Source organism: Grammomys surdaster, unplaced genomic scaffold, assembly GCF_004785775.1.
Source record: "Grammomys surdaster isolate TR1022 unplaced genomic scaffold, NIH_TR_1.0 133, whole genome shotgun sequence".
In the NCBI taxonomy this organism is placed as follows: domain Eukaryota; kingdom Metazoa; phylum Chordata; class Mammalia; order Rodentia; family Muridae; genus Grammomys; species Grammomys surdaster.
The window spans coordinates 8,248,908-8,254,902 of record NW_021604591.1 but is presented as its reverse complement, the minus strand read 5'-3'; the positions used below and the strand labels follow the sequence as shown (position 1 = coordinate 8,254,902).

The 5,995-nt window shown below is 39.0% G+C and overlaps 1 pseudogene; it reads right to left on the bottom strand.

Annotated features, from left to right (window-relative positions):
• Positions 1–865: 865 nt before the first annotated feature.
• On the bottom strand, positions 866–1,417 carry LOC114616964 (annotated as a pseudogene).
• Between the last annotated feature and the right edge of the window lie 4,578 nt (positions 1,418–5,995).

The following is a 5,995-nucleotide window of genomic DNA, read 5'->3' as shown; positions in this document are numbered from 1 at the left end:
TTGAGGGAATCTGATCAGGAATCAAATGCAACACGATTTTTAAAAAGGAAATCAAAGTTGAATCATTTTGTACTCATTAATTAATGGCCATGCTGACCAATAAGTCACATGAATGTCGATATCACTTTATTTGAACAGCACACACAATACAAATTTCAACTTGCCACACCCGTCCACAAACCATCACTGCATATAATAGAGCTTTGCTTGACAAAGTTATTGAACTATTATTATAGGTCAAAAGCATAGTTTTGGTTTTGTTTTATTTAGAAGCATGTTCAAGTGACTAAAGCTGGGCTCCTAAAATTGAGAACTTTGGTGCAGTAGGTGAGCTGCAGTTACTAACTTCTGCAAATTAAAAGCACACAAATAAAACCAAATAAAAACCCCAAAACGAAATACAGTCAAACTTACACAATTGAAAAATAATTGCTAGAAAACGCAATTTGTTTAAGGCTCAATTTTTTTCTCTATCTTTCTTTTAAAAGGCATTGAGTAGGTAATACTGAGTTTGAGTAATAAATACAAGTTGAGAAACTGATTAATAAAATCAACTAACATATTAAAATTAACCCTTTCATATTAGCCATCAATATGAACTTAAAAGCTATAAAAGGACGGATTGATAAAGAACAGATTTTAAATGTATGGTAAACGTGTGAAGCCTTACGGTTAAGGTCCGTGGATCTTGAGGGCCAAAGCCCTTATGCACTTCATTAGATGTATGGCAACATGCTGTGATAGAGACAGGTTTACCAAGGCTCAGTTCTGCAACCCAGGTTGTAAAGTTCTCCAAAGCAGCATCTGTGCAAATTTCCTCCGAGTTTTTATCTGCTCAGTATGGCCGTGTTTGAGGTTTTCTTTTCTACTGGACAACACAAGTTGTACAACACTGATTTTGCTTCTCCGGCAGGGATGAATAGTTCATTTGCCTGACGATCTCAGCAAAAAGTTCATCCACCATTGATTTACTTTTTGCTGATGTTTCCATGAAAGGACAGCCCCATTCTTGAGCCAGAGCTCTGCCTTCGGAAGACATAACCTCTGTTTCTGGCTCCAGATCCACTTTGTTTCCTACTAGGATTAGTGGAACTTTCTTGTATCTCTTGACTCGCACAATCTGATCTCTCATTGGCTTGATATCCTGAAACTACTGTTGATTAACCAAACTATACACCAGGATGAATCCTTGGCCGTTTTTTATGTACAGATCTCTCATGGAGGCAAACTGGTCGGTTCCTGTGGTGTCCAGAACTTCCAGTACTGATGGGGAAGAGTCCACTTCGATCTCTTTGAGGTAGAAATCTTCAATGGTGGGGTCATATTTCTCTATGAAAGTCCCAGTGACAAACTTCACAGTGAGGGCAGATTTGCCAACCCTTCCACTCCCTAACACCACTACCTTGTATTCCCTCATGAGTCTCACCTTCACCAACTCCTACCCAAGGGGGGTAGGGGGGACACTCCGCTAGCTGTGCTACAGCAAGGCCAGGCCCAGTTCTCACACTATTTAAATTGATTTCAGATTTTTTTCACCTGGTGACTAAGCTTCTTTTATGTTGTCACATTCTTGTGGTTAAGATTTTTTTTTTTATTACTTTTGCTCATGCACAAAACTCTGAGTTAGAAGATTGAATGGGATTAGGACATGCTCCATAGCCTCTGTCTCTGATCATTTGAGTAGGCTTTTAACTCATCCAGAAATACTATCTTGACTACCTGTTACTATTATCACCCAAACCCCTACCTTATCAGTCTCTTCACTCTTCTGTTAATTGACTTCCATGATGAAAGTTCAACTCTTAGTATTGCAACAAAGGACAACTATACACAAATCAAGATGGTTTTACTTAATTTTCTTTTTATCTTTCAGTTACTCTTTCACAAGATAAGACTTTGTGGGGACAAGGTAAGATGTGTAAGTTGAAGTTACCTCAGATTTATATGCCTGGCATCTTGCATTAGTACCTACCCTTCAGAGATTAGGTATGAGTGCTCTGCTGACCTTACCTGGCTTATTATTGTAACGACCTGTCCGCATCAGTCAACAGGGTCTCCAGTGCAGGAGTGAGGATGCATGCTTTCAATTCCTGCTGTGTCCTTCACTGTATCCTGCTTACTGGAGCTCCAATGTTGAGGCGCCACTTTGTAGCCACCTGAGCTGGCTCAGTTCGGTGGGCCACTTTGTAACAGCTCGTTCTGCTGCTCCAATCCACGGATCAGGGAAGAGAGAGTGGGGACGAGAGACTCAAAGAATGGAGACAAGACAGGGAGTCTGATCAAGTCTCATTTATTGGAAGGAAATCCTGGGTATTTATACCCTTTACTACATGCCTTGCCCTCGTAGACAAGAACAGCTGAAGGCACTACGTCATGTGCCTTGCAGCGTGGATATCACATGCACCTAGCTAGCAGTGAGGAGACCATGTGCGCCTTGCAGCTGGCGGCACTAAATAGCAAAACAAAATATGTAAGAAAAACAAGATGTTTATCAGAGTGTGCTCAGCTATGGCAGGCTGTTGAAAACAAGTCTCTTGTCAGGGTATATGGCTCGAGATGGCTGTAAAGATGATAGCCGCTTTTGGCTAGGAGTCGGCTCCCAATATATTATCCCTTTTCTGTCTTCTCATTTTAAAACAAAAGTTTTAACTATATGCCTCTTTCTTTCTAAGTACAAACAGTTATCTTCATTAAGATCACATTTAAGGTTATAGTTTATTTTTAGAAAGTCAGCAATCTCAATAGTTGTTCTTAAATAAGATACAAAATATCTTGCTTTTACCAAAGTTAGTTTGTAGCTCTTTGCCAGAGTATTATGATTTTAAGGTAATAGATATCCAATGGATATGTTTATAAAGATCATTTTAATCTGGAGTCAAAACAAATCAGGGAAAAGGCAAAGAACCAGCACTATAGGAAAAAAAATCATTTTTCGACGTGGTTTCTGTCATGACTTTTTAGAAGAATTGAACTGAACACACAGACACAGACACACACACACAGATCCCACTAAAAAATTTTTTTAGGGGTTATCATAGATAGGGCTTATTAGTCTGTCTTGTGAATACAGGTGAATCTGTCAGTAAAACTGTGTGCTTCAGTACTTCCAATTTGACGTTGAAGACCTGGAAGGTCACTGGGCAGTTGCTGGTCTTCGGTCACAGTTGAAAGACTAGAGAATCCCAGTCTGAAGTCAGTGGAGAATGGCAGCAGCAGCAACAGATAGAGGGGTGCACTCACCAGGAAGCAGTGAATACATGCAAAGAGGTTTCCCTAGACATCTGTACCTGTGTGTTTCCTGCTAAAAGTGAAGGACAGTCTCCTCTACTTAGTTAATTCTTCCTGAAAACACTCTTATGCATCTCTTCAAAGTCATGCCTTTTAAATGATTCAGACCACGTCGAGTGGTCTTCAAGATTAAAAAAAAAATCAAATGGACATTTAAAGGTGTTTCATGCTTCCTATTTGACTTTTTAAAATATTTTACTTATTATTTTATTTATTTCAGACATTGTCTTCCTTCCTGTTTCCCTTTCCATGAACCCCTTTACACCACACTCCATTCCCTTAACCTCTAACAGGGTCCTCCTTTCAAGATTCTAGCCCTACTAACATTGCTTGTTCTTTTAATACTTGGAAGCTGTCAATGTTACTGCTGATTATTTGAGTGTAGCATCTTTTGACCACTGGTAGGTTTTAAGCCTTTTCTTCCAGTCTTGGTTTTCAGTAGATGAACTACACTATAAGAAAGCATGTGTTTCCTTGAGCTCAACCTTAGGGATATTCTACACTGTGATAGTCTTGACTGACAACTTACCTGGCTCTTGGAATCAGCTTGGGGGCACACCGCTGGGTGTTTCTGTGATGAAACTTCCAGAAAAGTTGAATTGAGAAAGGAATACCAATCGTAAACATGGGAAGCATCATTCGATGGGCTTGTACCTAAACTGAATAAAAAGGGGTCAAGAAGGAAGCCAGGTGAATGACATAACTCCCTGATTGCTGTTTTCTCTCACAGCTGAAAACAAGCATCGTACCTTCATGCTCCTGCAGCCACAGATGAAAGCTGCTCTCCTTACAGTGCCTTCTCCATGGTAGTGAACTGCTTTCCTATCTACTGAGAACCTATCTTACATAAAGTTGCTCAAGTTGTATGTTTTATCATAGCAATGAGCCAAGCGACAGAGACCCTCACACATACACCCTATTAGTAAAACATTTTGCTCTAAGCAGAAAGCAAGCATATTTTGGTCGTCATAGAAGCTTTATGATCATTTTTGAATTATAATATCAATTCTCAAGCAAGTCGGCCCCAAGATCCTTGACATTCTTAATTGTCTAAGATCTCTAAGAAGTATTATTTGTATAAAGTTAACATTTATTAGTCATGATAGAAACTAAACTGTATGAACTTGTAATCAAAAGAGGCTCAAGGACATTTCCACTAACCATCAATGTTTTGACATTTTCATGTCCATGGCTATTATTTTTCTGTCAGCTTAACGGAAGATAGAATAATCAGGGAAGTAGAAACTTTAAAGAAAGCCTCCATCCTATTAGCCTGTAAGTAAGTCTGTGGCGTATTATCTTAATTAATGCACCATATGATGTGGTGCATCATCTATATATGTATATGTGTGTGTATGTGTATATATATTCTATTATGTTAATTATATTATATCATATTATATCATATCATATTATATTACATTACATTATATTAAATGATATGAGAGGAATAATCCCAATGTGGGTAATACAATTACAGGGAAGGTAGCACAGCAAGCCAGGTAGCAGTAATTTCTTGTAATTTTTGCTTCTGTTTCTGTCCATAACTTCCTGCTTCTACTCCTGGTTTAGATTTCTTTGTGATGGTCTGGGATCAAGAAGTGTCATCCAAATAGGCCCTTTCCTAGCCAAATTGCTTTTAGATATTTTTAAAAACTATTTTAGATGTATTTATATTATTTCATATGTATGAATGTATTGTGTGCAAGAGTAGATATGTACCATGGACATGCCTGATGTCTGTAGATGTTAAAAGAGGATGATAGAGCCCCTGGAAGTGGAGTGCAGTTGATTGTGAGCAAACATATGAGTGCTGGGAATCATACCCAGGTCACTGGCTAGAGCAACTACTTTTGACCACTGTGTCATCTCTTTAGCCTCTTGATCATAGCTTTCAGTCACATCCACAGAAGCACAAACTAGGATACCTCACATGCTAAGAAGCCATTGAAAAAGTCCATCATAATCCCTCAAGAGAAGAACACTAAAAGCAATAATTCCTTACTATCTGTATATAAATACTTTGGGAGATTCTCAGCAGTCAGTGTCTGCACTTGGGAAACTGAATTATAACCTGTGCAAAGTCTTTGGCTACTTTGTTCTGAATAAGAGGCGTTCATGCCAAGAGGTCTAGGACTACCTCATGAAGGCACATATCGTGGTACTCTTGCGTGACTTTCCATGAAGTAGTCTTGATAATGGTCCATATTAGCCTTCTTTCTGACTGACATAAATATGGATGACTATTGGTGTTAGTTCAATGCCTAGAACACTGTGAAATACATGTGTGGCCTAATATAAGCACCTGGGAAACGCAGGTAGTACAAAGACTCAAAGTCATCACTTTGTGATGGGGTTTGTATCACCAGGAGTGTCATTCTGGTGCCCTGTTGTAAGTTCTATTATGGGGAAGTATAAGTTGTAGAGCTCTCTAAGATGCAGACAGAAAAGGAATGGTGCATAAAGGTTGACATAATTTTCACTTAAGTGTTTAAGCTAACTAACTCCCAAGTTCTTCTCCACTAAGATACAACTCTGGTGGACATATCAATCCTCATTAGAGAGGAGTGTTCTGCTGGGCACACAGGTCTTCTTGGAAGGATCCTGTTGTGAAAAACAATCAGCTTTCCTGTCATTGTCTGAATCATCCAGTCTCCTACTAATGATTCAATCCGTCAATTCTGAGGGATAAAGGGAACTCATCTAT